General features: G+C 34.3%; 1 long non-coding RNA gene and 1 pseudogene across 2 annotated transcripts in view; both read right to left on the reverse strand.

Annotated features, from left to right (window-relative positions):
• Nucleotides 1-25,156, reverse strand: part of LOC108589297 (uncharacterized) — a 456,699-nt gene that overhangs the window by 172,558 nt on the left and 258,985 nt on the right. The window lies entirely within an intron of this gene.
• On the reverse strand, nt 14,538-15,955 carry LOC100400323 (ADP-ribosylation factor 4 pseudogene; annotated as a pseudogene).

Below are 25,156 nucleotides of genomic sequence, written 5' to 3' on the forward strand. Positions count from 1 at the left end.
CCTTTTCTCTGTGAAATTCTTTGTGATGTCCTTAACCATCTACTCCTGAAATCAGAGCTGAGCGGTGAATTAGAGGACACTGATGAATATGGGATGTTTGTGTTTGCCCAGCGCTGCCCCGCTGCCTTCTTCTGTAATAGTATTCAAAATATCTTTTGGTGAGTCCTTGCTTTCCTCAGTCCATGTAATTGTGTCTCTAGATACAGGGCTAAGCAAATGATCCAGGCCTGATTATCTGGAATATCCAGGCTATAATGATTAGCTCAGGCTGGGCATGTGATTCATATAGCAACAATTAGGGTAGTCCTAGGATTCCCAGCTGTCTTCTGCCCACACCAAAGGAAAACCTACTTTGAACGGATCAATTCTTTGGACCCAGTGTAATCTTTGGACCAGCAGTACCATAGCCTGTTAGGTATGCAAATTATCAGGCCTGATTCTAGATGTATTGAAAAAAAAGTTACAGAAATGGAATGCAACAATCTACATATGTTGCATATATTTTTGCTGACGTGACATTACTTGGAGACTCTCTCTGCTTGCAAGGTTCTTTCCCCTTTGCTGGATGTTTTGAGTTTGGTTCTTCCTTTGAGAACCATATCAAAAGTTTTCTTTTTCAGGAAACCATTTTTAATTTTTTTTATTATTGTCTTTATTATTCTTACTTTATACCTGCAATTTTCAATCTTTAATGTGGCGTGTCCTGTAATAGTGTTATTTGTATTCATACCTCATTTACCAATCAGCTTAAAGCTACCCAAAAAGCAAAGACAGGCTTTTCTGTGATTGAATCTGCAATCATAGGTATTGATGAATAAATAGATGAATGATTATCTCTTGTTTAAAAGATATTAAGGTGGATGGATTAATAAAAGAGCTAAAAAGAACTTTCTCTAACACAAAGTAATTTGAAATTCTTTTAAATATCTTAGTGTTCTTTTCTAATGATCCTTAGAGATTGATAATTTATAAGACTACTTAATGCATTTAGCTCCTGAAATTAGTTTATATTTTTAGGTTATTAGATAATGGAGTTTTATCTTGATATCCATTTCACATCAATGGTTATGGGCCTTTCAGAAGCTGAAACAGAAAGAGACTTAGACAAGAAATGTTTAAAACTGAGTTTGACTCCAAGAATAAGCTATTAGATGCCTGGACAAAGCACCCAACTCCTCTGTATCTCAGTTTCTCATCAACAAATTAACACATATCTATTTATATCTGTATTATCAAGTGGCTAATGAACAAGGCAAGCTACCACATGTTGAAATTTACATTACTGAGCAAATAAATATGCACACACACCTATGTGTACACACACCCAGATACATGCACAATAGTTGTATAGTTTCCCTAGAATTGGATATATCTGTGGTTGCATTAAATATTGGAATTGAATTTGATTGATAATTGAGTAACTATATCACAGAGCTGCAGTGATTAGGATAGATCAAGTTACATGCAATAGTTTAGAAAGAATATTGAGTGAGAAGTCCTCTTTCTAACACCCAAACTATTTTGCTTAAATTAAAAGCAACAGGAATTATAAAATAAAAGGGACTGGAAACCATTGAGAATCAAAGTATTGTGTGGGTTGTATAACAAAAGTTGCACACTGTCTAAAATTATCAAAGGATCCAGGGCATCTTTCTCTGGATGACCTGGACCAATAGTAATATAAATGTGCTTTCAAATATGTTGGTATATGTTAGGAATTAAGAATATCAATATAAATATAATTTGGAAATTAGCTTACATATTTCAGATATAAATGAATATGAAATATCAATCTTGAATGATGATCTTGGGAATTAACAGCTGGTGGTATAAAAAATATGAAGCCAGATGCAATGGCTCACACCTGTTAACACAGCATTTCGGGAGGCTGAGGTGGGAGGTTTTCTTGTGTCCAGGAGTTCAAGACCAGCCTGGGCAAGACTTTGTCTCTACCAAAAAAAAAAAAAAAACACCCTTAAAAATGGCCAAGCATGGTGGAGCACGCCAGTAGTCCCAGGTACTTGGGAGGCTGAGGGGGAAGGATTGCTTAGGCCTAGGCAGTCAAGGCTTCAGTGAGACATTTGTGCCACTGCACTCAATCCTGAGCAACAGAGTAAGACCCTGTATCACAACAAAACAAACAAAACATGAGAAACTCTTGAAGAAGTAATATAAATATGTCAAGTAGAGATGTCACCTTCAATTAAGAAAGGGCTTAGAAAGAGCTAAATGTCTGACTTTGACTATTTGTATGGAAAAACATATATTGTCCCTAGGAATAGGAAAACATAGGTTCTGCTTTATTTTTCTCATTTCACATCCATTTATCATTCATTCTTAGGTATTTATTTAATGCCAACATTGTGTCAGGCACCTTGCTAAGAACTGGGGAGGCAATAATGAAGGATATGGAAATTCTATGCCCTCAATAAAGTTAATACGTTACTAAATGTTAACTTTTTTTAAATATCATATTTTTTAGAGAAGTTTTAGATTTACAAGAAAATTAGGAGGAAGACACTGAGATTTCCTATATACCCACTCCCCAAACATATGCATAGCTTTCCCCATTATCAACATTTGCTCAGTAGAGTGCTACATTTACTATAATTGACAAATCTACATGGGTGCATCATAACCACCCCTTGTACATAGTTTACATTAGGGTTCTCTCTTGCTGTTGTGTATTCTACATGTTTGGAAAAATGAATAACGGCATGAATCCATCATAATAGTATCACACACTTGCAACACCCTAATAATACTCCTGTGCCCTACTTATTTGTCCCCATCCCCTCAAAACATTTATTTGGTTCTTTGATTTCCTTCATTTGAATTATACAGTTTTCCTTAAACAGATCTTGTGCGTATTTGTTAGATTTATACCTAAGTATTTTATATCAGGGGGTACTAATATCATATTCCACTGGTTCATTGTTAGCATGTAGGAAAGTAAGTAACTTTCACATATTAACCTTGTATCCTACAACCTTGCTATAATTGCTTCTTAGTTCCAGAAGTTTGGGGTCAATTCTTTTGGATTTTCTTCATAGACAATCATGTCATCTGTAGACAGACAGTTTTATTCTTTCTTCTCATATGTATACCTTTCATTTTCTTTTTTTAACCTGATTAGCTAGGATGAATGTTTAGTTTTAATATTCTCTTACTTAATAAAGATTGTAAAACTGCTAAAAGCAAGATCGTGGACAGCATTTAGCTACATTATAAACAATTACCCTGCATTTCCAAGGGAAACCTAATTAGCATGGACTGCAGAGTCCATGATCTTCTGCCTGTCTCTCAACTCAGCAGCCCCTTTTTGCACTTTTCCTGAATGCATGTAATAGACTACTTACAACAAACTTAATGTAATTTATCAGATTATTTCACTGTGTGATTTTTCTACCTGAGATTGTTAAAGACAGACTGTATTAGGTATCTAGCCAGTAAAATAAAGAAAAAAGAAAAAAAAGTCACTATTCATAACTGATTGTACATAGAAAATCAAAACAATTCTATAAATAATCTATGTGAATTAGTATGTGAACTTGACAAGGTGAATGGATATGATGAAATAATTTCTATATACCTGCCAAAAATTAGAAAATTAAATTTTGAAAAATGTCATTTAAAACCACACATAACTAGAAACTAGGTATCTAATTGTTATCTAACAACGTCACATATCTATTCAAAAAAAAATTCAAATTAACTTTGCTAAATAAGGTACAGTATAGTTAAATAAATACATATACAATGTTCATAAATTGAAGGATTCAATGATGTAAAAATGCCCATTATTCCCACACTGTTTCATGAAGTCAATGCAGTCTGAATCATCACAACATAATTTTTTTTGTGTAGGAAAACTGCCCAGTTTTTTGATGTATTCAGTTTGGCAAAATTTATCAGGCTATACACATATAATTAAAATACTAAATGCGCTTTAGTATTTTAAAATCTAATATATATTTCTGATAAAGAAAATAATTTATTTTATTCATAATTACTTTTCACTCTTTTTTTTTTTTTTTTGAGACAGAGTCTTGCCCTGTCACCCAGGCTGAAGTTCAATGGCATGATCTCAGCTCGCTGCAACCTCCTTCTCCCAGGTTCAAGTGATTCTCCTGCCTCAGCCTCCTGAGTAGCTGGGATTACAGGTGTGTGCCACCATGCCCAGCTAATTTATGTATTTTTAGTAGAGATGAGGTTTCACCATGTTGGTCAGACTGGTCTCGATCTCCTGGCCTCATGATCCACCCACCTTGGCATTCCAAAGTGCTGGGATTACAGGCATGAGCCACCATGCCTGGCCCACAATTACTTTTCTCTATGGAATTTTTTTTCCAAACACCTGAGAACATGGTCCCAACTTTGTTTATGTTTATTGCTGCAGCATTTAAATAAGGTGTGGAATATTGCTTTCTTTTTTAGTCCTGCTCTGGAATGAGATCCAGTGCGATATACTTTCTGGCATTTATAAATGGGAATCAAAGGAACTTTTAATATAAACTTGTCCTGAAAGGGTTATCTCCTAAGTCATATATTCCCATTCTATATAACATGTTTCACATTTTTTAAACTGTTCATCCTATAAATTATCCCATTTAATAACTAAAAATTTTGCAATCTGAACTCCTTGGAGAACTTTAGGCAAATAAACAAGATAATAGCAGTTTTAGAAAATTAGTCAAAACTTAGCCCAGTTATTAGCTAAGGTTACCTTGTCCTTTGAGATTTAGCGCAGGCTGGTTCAAGTCATTGTGACAAGTGTTATGAAATATCCAACATCCTAAGTAAGGTTTCCTTCAATTTCCTGAGGAATTTTTTTTACTCTGATTTCTTGCTTCCTTTGTGCTCAATCTCTTTTGTGTCTTGCATATTGCAACTGTTCCTTTTTATCTAAGCTGCATTTTCCAATCTTCCTGTTAGGTGCATTAATTTGCATCCAAATAAAGGACTAATTTTATTTTTAATGATTAATGGTGACCTCTTGTTAAAATGTGTATTGAGCTTTAGGCATCATCTAAATTCGTATCTGTTTCACCAAAAAGGATATTTAAATTTAACCTAGGCCAGTCAGATAACCAGATGCCTAAAAGCAGTATAATACTAATAATGCTTAATCTGTTTTTCATCTTTAATCAGCATTAAGGTGGACCAGTAATCACATGAGAAATATTTTCTAACAATAAATTTTCCACTTCAAAATTCCACATTCTGAGTATCTCTAATAATTTAGAATGGACATAAGTATCATTTACAAAGAAAACAAAATCCAAGCTCCTTTTATATTCAATACCTGATGTAATTATCATATTCACATAAGTAGTAAATTTATCAGAGTTAGTTTAGGCTGTTATTTCAGGTAATTTGTATTCTTAAATGAATCTCTAACATAAAAATTTTTATAATGAAATGTATAGATAATTTTTTTTTTTTTTTTTTGAGACGGAATTTTGCTCGTTACCCAGGCTGGAGTGCAATGGCGCGATCTCGACCCACTGCATCTTCTGCCTCCTGGGTTCAGGCAATTCTCCTGCCTCAGCCTCCTGAGTAGCTGGGATTACAGGCTTGCACCACCGTGCCCAGCTGATTTTTTGTATTTTTAACAGAGACGGGGTTTCACCATGTTGACCAGGATGGTCTCAATCTCTTGACCTCGTGATCCACCCGCCTCGGCCTCCCAAAGTGCTGGGATTACAGGCGTGAACCACCGTGCCCGGCCGTATAGATAATTTTGTTAGAATTCTGATCTAACACCCCCCCAAAAAAAAATCTGTAAAACTAAGCTCAACGCTTATCTCCAGCTTTACAACTTTCTAAAACTCCAGAAGGTGGATATCCAACCTAAAATTTAGTAAATCATAACTAGCTTCCTTAGACACAGAGTTTTCTACAAATGTCTAAAGGTCCTGTTCCATGTTTTCAAATTATCAAACTGATAGAGGCAGGAAAGACGCAAACCCTTAGGCAGATAAAGAAGGGTCCCTGGAGATCTGCAAACCACCTTACATGTGTTTATACCAGATGTTTTGTGCAGATAAGGTAATCTGCGCAAAGGGCTTGAGGCCCACATGCACTGGGGAAATGGGGCGACGTCACCAGGAGTTTATACCCCATTCAGGGAGAAGCCTGGATTCTTCAGCTCATGTGGTGGCCCATGTTTTCATTTTGGGAGTTGGAAACCTGCTTGCAGGTCCCCTCTCTTTGCTGAGAGCTTTCTTTTCACTTAGCAAATTCCACACTCCTCACTCTTCAATGTGTCCTTGTGCCTAATTCTTACTGGTCATGAGACAAGAACCCAGATTAGCTGAGCCAAGGAGCAAAAAATCCTTCATCAGTTGCATCATGCGGTATTGCAAAATATGGGAAAATACACTGAACCTCACAAAATAATACATTTGAAATCTTAAAAATAATAAATACAATTTAATTGATTACTTAATTACCTGCCCATGTATACTAACATGTTCAGCAGACTATTTATTCTTGTAAGTCCCTCTTAGAAAGGTTCTTCTGATAATGGTATCTTAAAAGAAATCCATCAGACTCCTTTTTTTCCCTCCTCCTCCACCTCCTATTTCTATTTTCTTTCAATTGTTCAATTTTTTCCAGGAATAACAGGGATCAGTAATTAGCAAAAAATTAAAAAATGATATTATTTAACAAAACTTTCTCAAGCAAACACACAACAAAATATTAATAGACATAGACCTCTGTTCACAGTATTCCAAAACCTCTAGTGCTTAACAAATTCAGATAAATCATATAAGTTCTTCAAGATCTAGATTTTGGGAAATCCCATAGCAGCTACAGAGGAAACATGTAGCTACATTATACGCAAAGAACTCATTGCTACAACACACACTGACTTAAAACATACCTTGTTCAGCTCCAAATTGTTGATTAGCTTTTGTAACTTATTCAATTAAATACTGTTTAAAAAACAACAGCAGCAGGAACAGTGGCTTTCTATTGTTTACACAGAAACATTCTAATATATAAGGGTGTGGAAAGTTTCACCATAAAGGGATGGAAAATTATACCATGAGTTGCGAAAAGAAAGCTGATGCTTTCTTAATACTTGAAAAAAATGAGCTTTTAGGCACAATCTTTATTTAAAATAAGAAGAGTCACTTCATAATGATAATGTTTTGCCACTTCTCCAGAAAGATTATAGTAATATACACTTATTTGTACTTAATAATAAGGATTTAAATATGTAAAACCAAAATTTAATAACACTTAAAGGTAGGCAAGTTCACAATATGAGTAAAAACTGTCATGAGTAATTTTTAGAGTATGTAAAGTGCAAATTGATAAAGAAGTTCTGAATAAAACATTTTAAAAATGTATTTATTGATACATACGTAGAAAGCTACTTACTAAAAACATAGTAAAGCATTATTTTAGGCACATATGTAAGAAACATTTGCAAAAATTGATAAAAAGGATGACCATGTGGTACACAATGGACATCTTTAAAAATAGTGAATATTGAAATAATAGGATGTTTTCTCTGATTATAATTCAGTTCTACTTGAAATCAAAAGAAAAAATACTAGAAAATATAGTATTTATATATTTGTATTTATATAATATGAAATTTATATGTATTTATATAATATGAAAAGTCATTTTCATAAAAGCCTACATATCAGAAAAGACATCTTAGAAGAAAATAATACAGTTTTGAAAATTACTCTAAAATTGTACACACCAAAACCTGAACACTGTATTGAGGTAGTAACTTGAAAGAGCACTTGCAGCAGGGATGTCCAGTGTTTGGGCTTCCCTTGGCTAACAAGGGAGAAGAATTGTCTTGGACCACACATAAAATACACTAACACTAACAATAACAGATGAGCAAAAAAAAATTTGCAAAAAATTTTCATATTGTTTTAAGAAAGTTTATGAATTTGTGTTGGGCTCCATTCAAAGCTCTCCTGGGACTCGGGTTGGACAAGCTTAACTTAGAATTTTAAGTGCATACTAAAAGAGAAGAAAGGCTAGCACCAAGATGCTAAGCAACTATTTTAATATTACTATTTTATAGAAAGGACATAAAATAAAATAAAATAACTAAAGAAGATAATACCAGAGCAGAAATTAAATAAATAGAAAATAAAGCAGGCACGGTGGCTCACACCTGTAATCCCACTTTAGGAGGCCAAGGCTGGCAGATTGCTTAACCCCAGGACTTTGAGACTAGCCTGGGCAACATTGTGAAACCTCGTCTCTACAGAGAGTACAAAAATTAACTAGGAATGGGGGCACACAACTGTAGTCTCAGCTACTCAGGAGCTTAAGGTGGGAGGATGGCTTGAGCCAGCGAGGCAGAGATTGCAGTGAGCTGAGATCATGCCACTGCACTCTTCCCTGGGCAACAAGGTGAGACCCTGTGTCCAAAAAATAAAAATAAAGAAAAGTTAAGCAAAAAAAAAAAAAAAAACGTAAACAAAGAGAATCAAGGTGGCGAAAAGTGTTTCTTAGAACATAATAATGAAAGTAATAAACCTGTGGCAAGACATACAGGTAAATTTTTTAAAACAGAGATATAAGTTACAAATAACCAATATCAATATTATTCAGACATTTAAAAGATAATAAGATATTATTATAAATAACCATATGCCAACAAATTTGAAATAAATTGCCAGGCAAGTACAACTTCAAAAATAAAATGAAAAAGAAAAACTGAATAGTCCTGTAAATTCATTAATATTCTATTTGGCCATCTGACTGATCTTTAAATTGTTTGGTCACTACTATGCATTTTTAACCAGACTTGTTAGCAATGTCCATGTGTGTGTGTGTATAAATAGTTTATGTAATTTGATAGTTAATAAAAACAAAACAGAAGAATAAGACTAAAGAAACCCATGAAAAGAATGTAAATGATACTGCTAGGGCTCTAAAAACAATACCCCAAAATGAAGTCCTCAAAAGTAGCCTCCAAAGCAAAGTTTCTTTCTGACCTCCTGCACTCCTATCTCCTGTCTCTTCCCCCTCAAGCTCCCCTGAGTCATAGAAACTAAACCCACTTTTCCCTAAAGTCAGCCATAAAGCCTAAAATATTACTCTGAATTTTCCCCACATTTCTGTGTAACAACTGGCTATAAAGAAATCAAGACCCTCATTTTAGAGGAGTTCTACCCCATATGTGGGAGGAAGAAATTCTGAACACAGAGGCCAAGAAGAACCTATACAGACAGGCCCTGCTAGATTTCTTCAGTCCATCACTGCTAGCTTCTGTTTTCTGTCCAATCACATTTGTACATGGCTGTCCCTGCTTCATTGAACCTAAGCATAAAATTTGATATCTTCCCCTGTATCTCTGGGTCTTCATTCTGGACGCTCCCATGTCACAGAAAACTATAATCAAATAAATGTGTTATGTTATTCTTTAATGTGTTTTTTGTAATAGGGATGCTGGCTATGGCTCTTATGATGTAAAAGAAAAAGATGAGCCCTTTTCTGCCCCTACCTATCATAATCCACAAAAGAAATAATGTCATGAGATGCATGTTGCACAATACTTTCAGTGGTATGAATTTACAAACTGTGAGCCTGCAAATGGAAAACTTGCCATAAAATGCATTAACTATAAAACTTTGACGTGGGTGGTTCTCATGTGATGTTGCCCATCTGTTCATGAAGCAAAGAAAATCCTTAAAAATCCTTTTAAATAATAAGAAATGCTCAGCAAGAAAAAAGAGAAATAGTAAGTGAAACCTTTTGTAAGGCTGAATTCTTAAAAATGGATTTATCTAAACTCGAGTTATAAATCTATATATTTTATAGAAATATATAAGCATTTTAAAAAGTAAGTACACCCAGATTTGACTTTATTGTGTGTGTGTTTGCAGTTACGTTGCTGTATGCACTGAGGTTGCTGTAATGCAGTAGTATGGAAAGAAGAGGGTACAGATCTAATTCATGTAAAATAATAAACATGCATAAATCAATTTTAAATTAGAATTTGATGAATAATATAGTTATGTAAAAACAAGAAGTGTTATAGTAATTTGTAAATTTTTATTATGAATATACAAATATAAAAGCCAAATTGCCAGGCGAGGTGGCTCATGCCTGTAATCACAGCACTTTGGGAGGCTGAGGCAGGCAGATCATGAGGTGAGGAGTTCAAGACCATGCCGACCAATATGGTGAAACCCCATCTCTACTAAAAATGCAAAAATTAGCTGGGTGTTGTGGATCATGCCTGAAATCTCTGCTACTCGGGATGCTGAGGCAGGAGAATTGCTTGAACCCTGAAGGTGGAGTTGCAGTGAGCCAAGATCACACCACTGCACTTCAGCCTGGGCGACAGAGGGAGACTCCCTCTCAAAGAAAAAAAAACAAAAAGGAAAAAGAAAAAAAAGCCAAATCATCTATACATGCATGTGTGAGTTCCTACATTTGTAAGATCAAAAGGAAAGTTATGGAGGGATAAACAAGTCTATTAGCATTAAGTTGATGAGGAATATAAGACTAAAAGGGATGGGGGAGTCAATCAAATAGATGATTAAATTATGAGTGCCTATGTTTATTTCCTTTTTACAATTTTGTTTTTCACTTAATACTAACATCACATGTTAATTTAGTCAGAACATGTTGTCATATGTTTCATGTTAAATGTGATACAAATATCTTTTAAAGGAATTGTCTTTAAATTCATACTGCACTAAATTTGTGTTAGACTCTACCACTTACAAGCTATGTCCTTTGGCAAGTAAATCCTTGTGTCTCTCTTTCCGCATCAGTAAAATAAGCACAATAGTAACCACATCAGATCATAGAGGAGATAAAAGAGAAGATGACAAGATGTGTGAAAATTACACAAAATAAAGCATAATACCTAGTAATCACTCACTCGGCAGTAAATTTTATTCCCTTCTTGTAGAGGAGAAAGCCTTTAAAGATCACCTAACCAATTGAAATCTCAGAGGCAGTCATCAACCTAATTCTTATACCAGATTCTGATAAATTTAAGAAATAAAACAAAGATGAAAGCCAAAAAAGAAGGCAAAAATATCCTATCGTACAGATAAAATGTGCTTACATAACTTGTTATGAGAGTCAAATAACCTACTCTTATGCTAAAGGGATTACCCCTAGACTGAAATTTGGGGTAGCCAAACAGGAAATTTTGTCTTCAGATTTAATATGCTTATTTTTGTGTTTATTATGAACAGAGAAAGAAGCAATACAACTATTAAATACTATGCAATGGACTTTTGAGAGCTTAACTTCATCTCACTGAGAATTGTAGACCAATATTTGGCACTCATCAATCAGCTAACTATGATTAACTGAATAACTCCATCTTAGATATAGGGTTAGGGAAATGATAGCAGTACGTTTAGGGTAAATCTCTCCTCAAGAAAACCAGGATTGTGGAAAGGGTGTTTTCTGACAGTGTCCAATGGTTTTGAAACTGTATCAGAAAACTCTTACAAAATTAATCTTATGGGAAGTCTCAATGCATGAAATTACTTTACTTACATAAATGGCTGAAGCAAGGAAGGAATCTTAAAACTTCACTCTGAGTCACAAAATTTCACTAATCAATGCTAATTAACCATGTTAATTAGTGGGAACCATGTTCCCACTTCATGTCTCCTAAAATAATGCTCATACCACAAAACAAAACAAAAACCAAGCAAACAAAAGGTTTGTAATATGTAAATAGCACATATCTTTAGTTATTGACTTTATTCGATATGTTTGAATTTTATTTATTTGCTTAATATACATTAAACAGTCTAATTCTGGAAACTGCAGTGAAAGGACACTCCAACTACAGTTAACAGACAACACTCTGGTTATTTTCACTGTATCACTTACTTCCCTGTAATATTGGCTTTCCATGCATCATTTTTTATGGCTACTGTGGGCTCTGCCCATCTACTGTGTAAACTTCCTTGTGGTTTTGTTTACAGAGGTAAAGTTAGAACTACCTCTGTAATAGTGGTCTGCCTCGGTAGTGGCGGACTGCCTCGGTAAGGGTAGATGCCCTTCCCCGCCACTGAGCTGGACCATCTGGGTCTGGCTGCATTTGCTACAAAACTCTCAATCCAGAGCATTTCAGATTGCTGGTCTTCGTGGGGGTGGGACCCGCTGAGCCAGATCACCTGACTCCCTGTTTCAGCCCCTTCTTTTTCAGCTGAATGGTCGGCTCTGCCTCCCAGATGTTCCAAGTGCCAGTTGAAATGGCCACCCAGATTCGTGTGAAAACCCACAGCACCAGCTGAAACAGCCATGATGGAAACTTGTGACGCTTTTTGGCCCAGGAACTTCCTGATCTGTGGGCAGTAAAAACTCGTTTCGAAATGCAGTGATCACTCACCCTCTGCATTGTTCTCCCTGGGAACTGCACTCCAGAGCTGTTCCTATGCGGTAATCTTGGATCTCCTATACAAACATTTTTATATCCATTCATCCATTCACGGACACTTACATTTTTCTCACATTTTGGATACTGTGAATAGTGCTACAATGAACTGTTATAGTAGTGCTAATATCTCTTCAGATCCTGATTTCAATTCTTTTGCATAAATGTCCAAACGTAGGATTATTGAATCATATTGCAGTTCTAGTTTAAGAACCCTCATACTGTTTTCCATTGTAGCTGCACCATTTTGCATTTCTACTAACAGTGCCCAAGTGTTCCAGTGTTTACACCTCCTGGCCAACACTCATCTTTGTTTTTTTGATAGCAGTCATGCTAATAGCTGTAAGGTGATATCGGCCAATGGTTTGGATTTACATTTCCCTCATGATTAGTGATGCCTGATGGCCATTTGCATGTCTTCTTTGAAGAAAATTCTATTCAAGTCATTAACCCACTTTTTAGTAAGGCCAATAGTTAGCTTTTTGTCTTTTTTTTAAATTTTTGAGTTGTAGGGAAGAACACATTTCTCATTAAGGTCTTATGGAAAAAAATTATTGATAAAAACAAAAAATAAAGAGTTAATTACACCAAAACAAATGGTGGTGACCACTGAGTATATATTTAACTCTAGAACTAATAATGGAAATGTGAGAATTGCTAAAAAAAAAAAAAAAAAGATGAGACATAAACATATTATTGTGTTTCTTATAGACAGCATTCAAAGCTATAATTTAAAACTATTTATCACATAAGTATTTTACAGGCATACAGAGAGATGCTGAGAAAATTAACAAAATTTAACTCATCAAAAAAATGGAGAAACAAATGTGCCGAAGAAAATCCTATTATTATCAGTGCTGACATTTAGAGTTAATAAGTACTGTATAGAATTAACTAGATTGATAGTGAAGTCTTGAGAGCAAAGTGTGGAACTTCCAAAATTTTAAGAAAAAAAAAAAGATAACCTATGTCATATGAGGAATGTTTAGAAAAAAGTAACAAAATACAAAAATGCACAACATCGCACATAATGATAATTTTAAACCCAGTCAGCTATTAAAAAAAAAAAAAAACTCAGACAATAAAGCAAAATGTACCCATTTGCTCTGAATGTGAGATTGTGAAAAACTCTGAATATATAGGAATAAGAAAAGACATATTGGAAAAAATAAAAACAAAAATAAAGCAGAAATAATTACAGTGACACTTTAAAAGGCAGGAGAGAGAACAATTTATTATTATGAAGATATCTCCTACAATCACAACCCTACATTATAAATATCTGTGCACACAATAATATAACATAAACATTTATATCTATTAGAAATGGATTTAAATCTACCATTTGTTGTTTTCTCTGACCTGTCTGCTCTTTTCTCTTTAATACTTTCCATTATTAACTGAATATCATTTTAATTTTTAAAAATTTTTGATCATTATACTGTGAGTAATTCCAAATGTGGTATGAGAAAACTTATTTATCAAATTTGATGAGTTTTCTGAAAGCTCTTAATGAAGATATATTTGCCAATAAAAAATAAAACATCAGCAGAGCTATCATATGCTAGGCAGAGTTAGACTGATACCAAGCAACATTCAATATTAAAAAGATACAATATAAAGGAAGACAATCTGCTGAGTATTAAAATCATCTCAATATGAATTCTTTGCAATCATCACAGAACTAATTAGCTATCAAATCCAAAGTTTGGCTGATGGAAATAAGGAGTCAATATGAGGTAAAAAATAAGTTCCTCAGTGCAAGAGAACTGAATAGTGTTTTGGATCATTTCCTGGCTGGTATAAGCAGTATCAAAATATCTTCTTTGGCAAGGGAGAAAATAAATACAAATAAAAATCCTCCATTTTTAAATCAGCAGACTGTCTCAGAAATGATAAAGGTATCAGTAAAGTAGTAAGGCAATAATTAAAAACATTATTTGTTGGCCAGGCACAGTGGCTCATGCCTATAATCCCAGCACTTTGGGGGGCCAAGTCAGGTGGATCACATGAGGTCAGAAGTTCAAGACCAGCCTGGCCAACATGGCAAACCCTGTCTCTACTAAAAAAAAAAAAAAAAAAAAAAAAAAAAAAAAAAAAGAAAAAATTAGGTGGGCATGGTGGTTAGATCCTGTATCCCTGGTACTTGGGAGGCTGAGGCAGTAGAATTGCTTGAACTCGGGAGACAGAAGTTGCAGTGTGCTGAGATCATGCCATTCCACTCCAGCCTGGTGACAGAGCAAGACTCCATCTCAAAAAAAAAAAAAAAAAAAAATTGTTTTGTGCTCAAAAAACATTCAAATGGGTTTATTTAAAAGTTTCACAATAGCCGGGCATTTAGGCTTATAAAATTAAAGGAGAATACTTTTTCCAGGAGAATTTCTTTAAAACAAAGCATATTGCTAAATAGCAACATTATACCTGGTAAACGATCACTGGCAACAAAGTAAGTTTAAATGCTGTAATATTCTGCCTAAGGAGTCCCAGAGACTGTGTGATAACCAAGATGCAAACTAGTTTTGTTGTAGCAAGCCTAGTTTCAATTCTACAAAACATGTCCTTGGTTAGCTATCCAGTTTCATCGAATGTTTTCAAAACTCGTTTGCCAGCCAGTTAAGTCCCTGATACAGAACAGTGCCTTGTGTAGCACAAATGGCTTGAATATACCGTGTTCTGTTACATACAGACTGAATTTGTCTGTCATTTCACTGATGGCCATAGCATTTGGCAAATTTTGTTTGCAAAAAGCAACAGCACTGTATCTCTCAGCTTATTCTTCTGAAGCATTTTCTGTAGCTCTTCTGCTCCTTCCTGAATTCTTTCATAATCGTTGCTATCTACCAAAAATGACAGCCTGGGTATTCTGGATGTAATGCCTCCATGGAGGCCTAATTTTATCTTGACCTTCCCATATTGTGAAACAAATGTTTTTATATTCTACTCTTTTCATGTTAAAACCATTGGTAGGAATAGTGGTGACCATCTCCCCTAACTTCACCTTATAGAGAAGATCAGCTTGCTAGCAGCATCCAATCCAACCATCAGAATGAACATCTGCTTCTTGGCGAAGACAGGAACAGAGAGGGGATGGTGAGGCCCAGGGTGGTAGAGGCACCTGCGATGGTGGCACACAAAAGGGGTGTGGGGTGTCCCCCAGACCTTCTCCTTTCATGCTCTCAGAACACCAAACCAGAGGGAAGAGAAATAGCTCAGGGAGAAAGAGAGTAACAGGGACATCTTGCTGGCCAATGTGCCCATGAAGCTGCTTGACAGGAATTAGTGGGGTGAGGTACTGCTAGACAACTGGCACTTCAGTTGTGCCAAGTCTTGCAGCAGCCCAGCCCCTCCGATGCCTTAATGTTATTTGGATTTCACTTCATCTATGCTGCATTTAGTAGATGAGGCATTTGCAGTGTTATTTTGCTGGGGATTTGAGGTTTATGGTATATTTCATTAACTTCCCACTCTATCCTCATGGAATGCTGTCCTAGTTCATCCCCAGGGTAAGAAATTTAAAACAACATGCTTCCATTTGACCTTGCATGGTCTTTGAGTTATTTTAATCGTGCATTTTATTTCAATATGCTATAAATAACAAAATATATTGTTATTAATTTTTGTTTTAAACATGCAGTTATCTATTAATGAGACCATAGTCTTCAGAGTCACCCATTTCTTTACTACTTCTAGTGTTCATTTTTCTGTCATTCCAGATTTCCATTTGGTATCATTTTCCTTTATTTCGACATCTCTAACATTTCTTATAGTGAAGATGCCTTAATTATAAATTCTCTTAGCTTTCTTATGTCTGAAAGTCTTTTTTTTATGTCTTTATGAAATGCACTTCTGCTGGATAAATAATCTTAGACTGATGTGTTTATTTTTTTAATTTCAGAGTCTTTAAAGATACTCATCCACTCATTAAATATTCATTTTTAACGATGTATTTGATGTCATAATTTTTGTTTCCCTTTTGATAATGAATCTTTTTCTCTGGCTCCTTTGAAGACTCTCTTCAATAACTGGTTTTAAGCAATTTGATTATGCTGTGTCGTGGTGTCATTTTCTTTGTGTGTCTGTGTGTGTGCATGCGCATGCATGCACACATGCACGTTTGGGCTTATGAACTTCTTAGATCTGTGAATTTATGGTTTTCATCAAGCTAAAGATTTTTCACATATTTTTTTTTCTGTCACCCACCCTACCCTCTCATTTTCTGACTGTATTTACACATACATTCGGCTGAATTGAGTTGTCCCACAGTTCACTGATATTCTATTCATTTTTTAAAATCTTTTTCTTTCTGTATTTCCTTTTGAATAGTTTCTATTGTTCTGTCTTTAAATTTACTGTGCTTTTCTTCTGCAAAATGCTATTAATTCTGTTCATTGTATTTTTCTCTTAAACATTGCAGATCGTTATCTGTTTTAGACTCTCAAGTTTTTTTAGTTTTACGTCTTTCATGTCTGCACTTGACATGTCCAATCTTTCCTCTAGCTTCTTGAACATACTGAATACAGTTGTAAAAACTGTATTCTTTCACTCTTCATTAATTGCATCCCCTGTCCTTTTCTTGGATCATTTTTAATTGATAATTTTTTTCTCATTATGGCTTACACTTCCTTGCTTCTTTATATTACGCTTCAATATTACATGCATTGTGAATTTTATCTTATTTGGGCCCAGATTTTTTTAATTTCTTTTTTCTACAATGTATTTAAGTTAACTGGAGAGAGTTCACTCTTTGGGGTCTTTGTCTTAATGCTTTACTAAGAAGAATGAGCATAGCCTTTTATCAGTGTTAATGTTTTCCACTATCAAAGCATGTTCTTCTGAGTACACTATCTGATATTCTGTGAATTATGAGGTTTTCTTCTCTAGATATTGACAACTGGCATTATTGCTGGTCCTTTATAAGCCCAGGACACTGCCTCTAATGATTTAAGGTGGTTGCGTTCCTTACATGCCTGCACTAATCAGCCTTCAATGAACACTTGTGAGATACCTTCTAAAATTATCTGGAGTTCTCTTTGCTTTTTGTTTCTCACCCATACTTTTCTCTGCAAACTTTAGGTGTTTTGACTTCCCTGAGTTTTCAGATCCATTTTTTCAACTCGGAAAGACTGTTAAGCTCTCCCTGGGTCCTTACTCTGCTCTAAGTTCCAGAAACTTGTAGGCTAGAGCAATCATGAAACTTACTTCATTTGTTTTCTGTGTCTCTCACATGACTGCTGTTGATGCTTGAGGGGCAATGTCCAGATCTATTGCTTTATATATTTTGTGTCTTATTTTGTTGTTTTAGTCATGAGAGTAAATCTTGTTTCTTTTACTCCATCTTGGCCCAATGCAGACATGTCATTATAATAATTTATTTCTTATATATATGTTTCTCCCAGCTCACTGTAATCTTATTTTATTAATCTTAGCCTAAAACAGAACACATTCCAATATTGAACTTCATATGCATTTGTGAAACTGGACCTCTTTTGTTCATCAAAAAGGAATAGTAAATATATTTCAAGTTATATGGCAACTTGAATGGTAGTGGAGACTTCTGTTGGAAAGGAAGCTTGAGTTGTTTTGAATCTAATGGAAAAGAGATCTATATTAGAATAGCAATGTCTAACATATGGTTTAAGAACTGTTGCTTTAGTGACTAACATTTATATTTGAAAATTTATCAAAACAATAAATACTATAATGCCTGAGAATAGGTGATAAATAGTACACAACAACAAAGAGTTGACCATCCTGGGTGAGTTGCTAGCAAAAATTATGAGCATTATATTAATTTTCCAAAGATTAGTCACACTGGGTAACACAGTATTAACCTAAACAAAACATAAACAGGGATACCTCTAACAATCGGCATTTTACTATTGCCATAATTTTTAAAATTCTAAAGTTTCAACCAAATTTAAAAACATTTTGGGGAACACAGATATATTTATTACCCTTTTTGTTAGGAAAAAGTTTTAATCTGCTGATTCACAAGAGTTTGTGGCCCCATTGACAGTCACCATTCTGCTGTGCTCGGGAAGAAGGGAGGAATATCCTCATTATACAAAGCCTATTTGAATAACTTCTCTATAACTTCCTTTAAATTTGACATAAAGAAATATATAAATAAGGAAGAGCAAGTGGTTATATGTCAGACATTTTCCTGAAGAATGCGCCCTTTACTTCTAATCTAATCTTCCCTAAATATAGAACTACATTTAGGGATATGCAGGATAATAAAGACATAATTCTACTTTGTAAGAAGAGTTTAAATTTATTACTGTTTAAATAACTTGATGGAGACTTCCATAACATCTGCCCTCTTTTCATCTCTTCCTATAAATCTGCAACAGTCTACCGCTTACTGTATGTATACTTAAGAAATATCCAGTTTTAGGAAATACACTTAACATTTTTTTCTAAGGTAACAGAGTAGGTTATGGAGAAACCCCACATTCGTAAGTAGGCAAAAAGCCCGAGAATGTCTGTTGCCTTATAAAAGAGAATACTTTGTCAAGAAATGCCTTGTAATCACAGACCTTTATGCGTTAGGAAAGACAGAGGAAAAGAAGACATAATCAGTTTTAAGGTAGTCCCCTGGGCACACAAGCTCAATAAATATGAACCTTAGAAACAATGATCATTGCATGATTTGCCTGTGATCAGACTTGGGGGTTGTATATGAATCCTAAATACTTGGTTTCTATGTGACAATAAAAACACAGAACTGCTCTGGAATCACTGAGCTAGAATTCACACTCTTTTGTGACAGGTAGTGTGCTATTCAGTGCCAGTGGAGGCAGATGGAGCATAGTTTCTGCTCAAAAATGTGCAATCTGTTAAAATCTTTTTATAGTATGAGAAAAAAGCCTTTGCCTTGCTCTTAAAACTAATGTAAGGCTTTTAAAAATGAATAAAGGAGGACAACAAAAATAAGAGATATGTATTAATAAAGAAATTAGTGCAAGTTGAATATAAGGAGAAGAAAGCAAAGGCAGCTAAAGGTGAATCTGAGTACACGTTTATCCTATATTCCTGCTACAAAATTCCAAGAAGCAAGCCACAAATTGAACTGTGTTTATTCTAAAAGTCAAGACAGAGGGAAAACTGTCAGCTTTGTCCTTCACAATGCATGTCAAATAAAAGAATTACTCAGAAGAACAACCACTTCCAGGGAGGACCTCCTGAAACAGATTTGTCTGGGGAGTCCTCATGAAAAAAACACAAGTTGGGAAATTCATGCTTGTCAGCAGGCTTATATGGGTGCTCCTGAATCTGCTCTTGAATCAGGGAAGTGCTGTTAAAAAAGCTCTGTATGCATCATCTGAGAGAACAATCTCTTACTTGGTTTTATGGGGGCACTCAATCCCGAAGAAATGGCTGAGAGAAACTGCACCAAATTCATATTTTAAAGATAGAGTAAATAGTTCTTCAATAATTTAGGTCTCTCACAAATATTGTGCTTAGTACATTATAGTCGCATAAGTTTTTTTCAATGAATAAACAAGTGCTCTAAACTACTTTCTCTGCTGCTATCCTGTCATAGCCATTATAAAAAGAGACAATAAAATTAAATAAAATGTAAAATAATAAATTAAACTATAAAATTAATCCAAGAGCAGAAGTATTACAAAGAAACTACAGTAAAAGGTAAAAAGAAAGGTAAATAATAAAGAAGAAGATGAAAAACAAATGGAATAAATAAATAAATATAACAAGATAAAGTAAAAAGAATAAAAACTTTCTGAGAAGATTTAAAGAGGTATAAAATAAGTGAAAAAATCAAAAGTTTTGTTATTAAAAAATAAAAGATATTAACAAATGAACAACAAATAGCATTCTTCACAGCAATGAGATGAAATAACTTTACAGTTTTAAATTACAAAGTGAGACCTGTTCTTTAAAAATATGAAAGAATATAGGAAATAAAAAGGAAAAGCCAATGATATGAGTTCTTAGAATGTGCTGACTGATAATGAAGAGTCACAGGGCAGAACCAAAAGTAATGTTTTTGCTCTGGTAACTAAGTTGGCATCCTAAGTGCCTTCCAGATCACATAATCCTTTGAAAACAGGTCAGGCTTCCATCAAAAAAGAGGAACTTCCTTACAACTTAAGTCACTTCCAAGTCATTGCTTGCCATTCTTCAATAAGCTCTGGCTAATAGGCAATTGTAATTTTTGTATTCTAAATTTTTTTATAAAAGGAAAAACAATAATTAGTGCCTGTTATCTTGAAATACCTCTTCAATATAAAAATCAATATTTTTTTCTGTGTTTTGTCTTCACAACTCTGATATTCTTGAGTTGTTGACACAGTCATCATTGATTTTTTTTGGAGCCACTTAGATAATAATTGAATTTTGATCTGAATTTGTTTTCCAATCAGGGGAATTTTTTTATGTTTTACTTTTAAGATTTTTACTTTTAGTTTTATTTTTTAATTTTTTTCTGAAGAGGCATAATTAGACTAAACATTTCACCTGAAATGTTAAAACTATATGAAAGATCTCAGAAATGTTCACTGATTTGGGACATATAGAAGTAGATTCTAATGGCAAATTAAAGCATGTGCTCTGGACTACTGAAACCATCCTTTTACACTGGCACTAACACATACATGATTTTAAGAAAAACTTAGATATATTTCATGAATAATAGATGTGATGATTTCAGGTATTCTACTTGTTAATACTAACAAACAATTCTGTTTGAATTAACTCTATTGTGATACAAATACGTAAGAGGGAAGTTAACTAAACTGTTTACATATATATAAAAGTAAAGCCAATCAATCAAATGGGTTTTTTACAAAATTGTGTTGGCATTAGAAGACATGCTGGGAATTTTATGACCTATTCCTCAGGGACCATGTTTATCTTTGTTAGCCATCATACCTTTTAACAATTATGCTTATTGAATGATCTATGTACATGTTCTTGCCTCTGTTCAAACAAACAGGCTAGAGCTTGTGGCAACATGATGACCTTACAAGCACAAAATACACACTCCTCAGGCATATTTGAGACATTAACTGTGATAAGCAGAAAACCCAGCCTTGTGTAATCTGTCAACAAACTAATAAATTACTTTGGTCAAGGGAGGAGTAACTTCCTCTCATGACCATCTGCACAAGAGAATAGGTTAGTAATTAGAGTTCCAACAAAACTGAGGGTTTGGATAAGATAAGCAAAGGCTTAATACTTAAAGTTAAGAGCCAATCCTTTTAGGAACCTAAAAGCACACATTTAACATTTTTTTGGCATTCTATCTATAAATATTAAGAGATTAGCTAGAAATACCATCAGGCAATAGGAATCTCTGTTTAGAGCCCTACTCTGAATTCAAAGTACAATGTACAAAGTCACATTTCTATTGTCATGAAAGGGAGTTTTACCTTGAAAACAGAACCAGACTTGGGTACTTTCTTGATTATTGACTCAAACCCAAATTTACCCATGGGACCTGCCAAAGATTAGTTATTTAATACCTTTAGTGTATATTTTGGCTGTGGAACTGGAGTCAGGAGGCCTGAATTCATATCTCAGTTCTTATACTTAGCCATTTGACTGTTGGTGCTGCCTCTTTCATAAACAGCATCCCACATACCCACCACAGCAACAAGCTGATCAAAAGGCAAACAGCCCTGGACTTGGTTGAGAATGAAATGAGACTTTCCACTAACCTGCTCCTTTGAAATTTTGCATTAGGCTTTTCTAAAAGTCAACATTGAAGTTTGGACTATGAACTGATAGAATGAGTACTAAGAATCCCAGGGATACCACTCTTTGTCATGTGATACGACACAGTGCTATGTTCTTGTTTCACTTTCATGTTCCTTATGTATGTAGGGTTCAAATGATACACCAAGTTACAGAGCCTTCTTAAATAAAACCAGAATCATTGACAATATCCTCAGACCTACCACAACAAATGCTGTAAAGCACATATATGTTTATACTGAATGTCTTTTGGAGTATGTCTAAAAACTTGGAACTTAACCTAAGTTTACTAATGAGCCATAACATGAGATACATCAATTGTCAGCATAAAAAATGTTGCTAGATAATGGGGAGACCAAGTATTGCATAGAATTGCTTATTTATACACAAGCACATATTTAATTTTATCCTTTGAGACATTTTTATAATCAAAAATAAAACAGATATATCAAGAAAATAAAAATTACGTACTCTGTGAGTTATAAACATATCCATGTTGTAAAAATTATAATGAGGAGAGATTACACATATACATATTTAACTATGATTGAGCTGTTATACAAAGGGAATCCATCCCATTCCATTAATTTTCCTTAGTGTATCAAGATTAAAATGAGTATTCAAAATAATGAAGAAAAAGCTTTGGATAAAAATATCTGAAGACATACTTCACTGTAGAAAACTGAAGATCTAGGATAACGCAGACTTCAAGAAGAATGATGTTTATCATTTAATTTAGATAAACAAAAATTCTATCTTTGCAAAAGCATTCATCTTTTATTACAAATTGCCAAGGTCAAATTCAGTTCAACATGCCTTTCACATTTTAAGACCAGCCATATTTTAAAATATCTCTTTGAACATTAAATTTTCTTCCCTGAATTTGGATATCTTTTTAAAATTCACCTTCCCTCAGAAAACTCTGCTAAATGTGTTGAGAATATGAACCTAAATTACCAGGCATTCTATGTGTTTAGAAATTTACTTTTTTTTCTGGTTTCCCAGGAACTTTAATTACACAGTATTTCCAGTTCTTTTTCATGACACAAACTTATTCTCATTTTTTTTTCCTGAGCCCAACACAAGCCAAACATGAACTTTAACAACAGTCTTGGTCTATCTGCCATTCTCGTATTCCCCGCTCACCCAAAACACATTCCTTATCTTTGCTCCAGCTTTCTATTTGTTGGTCTTATGACTGATAGATTTGAATACTGTTTTCTGAGTCTCTCTCAATTTGTCATTCTTCAGGTTGAGGTTTCTGCAGTGATCTACTGAACTCCAAAGTTTCTCCTACCAATTTTCCTTCTCTCCCTGTGTATGGAAAACCAGCAGGACAGAAATTCTGCTTTGGTGTCAGTACAACCTAGTTTCCAGGTGTAGCAATCTGGCATTGCTCACTAAGCATCAATCAATGACAGAGAGAATCTACTTTGTTCAGCATTGTTAGAAAGGGAATTTGTCCTACCTCAAAATTAATAGCCCATGTAACTTCTAAATATTTACCATTGTTAGGGGATGTAACAGTTTCCTCTACTCATTAATTGTGAATTCTAGCACCTACTTATTTAAATAGAACTAATTGTGAATTCTAGCACCTACTTATATAAATCAGGAGTGAAGTTATCATTTGATGCATTTCTTAAGCAACCTGTTTATTCAGGCAAATTTTTCAGCAGGTACAATACTTTAAACTCTCTTGTTCTATCTATTATCTATATATCTATTATTTAGATTCTAACTTTTCTATTCTATATTCTCTATTCCAAATGTATCATTCATGTTATTCAATATACTCATTCCCCTTTATTTTAAGCACTGTGCTAAATTTTCTGTATATGATTTTGTTATTATTCCTAATTCACAGATGAGGAAACTGAAGCTCAATGGAGTTAAGCAAATTACCTAAATTATCAAGCTAGTGTGAATAGAATTTGATTGAAAGCCATATCTCTCCAACTCCAACTTCTGTTCTCTCTCATCATACAGCATGCTACGTGAAAAGTAAACATATTATAACATGTAATATAGGTGAAGTTAACTGCAAAGTGCAAGAGAAGGATTGAAGAGGGAGTGATTAATTTTTTTTTTTAATTTTTGCTAAGTACCATCTAAGTGCAAGAACTCAATTATGCTCCGGAAATATGCTGGTGACCAATTAACAGTCCCTGCCTCCCTTGAAATATTTCTGTCAGTCCCTCTCAAATATCCTTCAGTGTTTCCTCAGGTTCTCTTATGCTGCAAATATTCTAGAAACTAATGCTCCTTTGTCTAAGGTTACACTTGCCCTTTAACAGCATCTGTGCTTCCTCCCATCCTTTCAGCAACATCTTTTATATCCTTCTAGGTTTGCAGTAGATGGACAAGCCAGTAAATCTCTAAATTTGTCACCTAAAGTTATCATGTTTAGCCATCTTTTCCTGTATTCTAAAGCAGGTCTAGTGTCTAAGATCCACATATTTAAAATGTTTTTGTTGTTGTTGTTGTTGTTTTTGCCTTTTGTTTTTTTCCTAAAACCAACTGTAGTGAGCCAGTTTAAAAGCATTTAAACTCAGGAAAACTCAGGACTTGACAAGACCCCCAAATATCTTTTAAAAGATCCTTAATCCATTCAAAAACCTCAATGAGGAACATGCATTTTAAATCCCCTGAATATCCCTGAATTTCCAAATAATAACTAAAGGTGCTAGTAATCTAGGTATATAGTCATATGCAAAATATTATTTTGGTTTGTGACCCTGTCAATCCAATCTTTTATTGATTTGCTATCCCACTCATTGTGGGACCATTGTTGTTTTAGGGAGTCTGATGCAAAACCAAAATTAAATCTGTATTTTTCCTGTGTCTGCCCTCAGAGAACTCTTTTTCTCAATGAAGGTTTAAAATTTGGGATCAAACCGCAGGCATCTTGAATCCTATGTTTAATCTTTAAGTGTTTATTTTAACTCTCAGAAAGACAATGCAACAAATAATGAGGCTTTAGTATATCTTGCAAACCTTATTTGCATAACAATAATTTAACAAAATAACACT

This window comes from Callithrix jacchus, chromosome 1 (genome assembly GCF_049354715.1).
Source record: "Callithrix jacchus isolate 240 chromosome 1, calJac240_pri, whole genome shotgun sequence".
Lineage (NCBI taxonomy): Eukaryota > Metazoa > Chordata > Mammalia > Primates > Cebidae > Callithrix > Callithrix jacchus.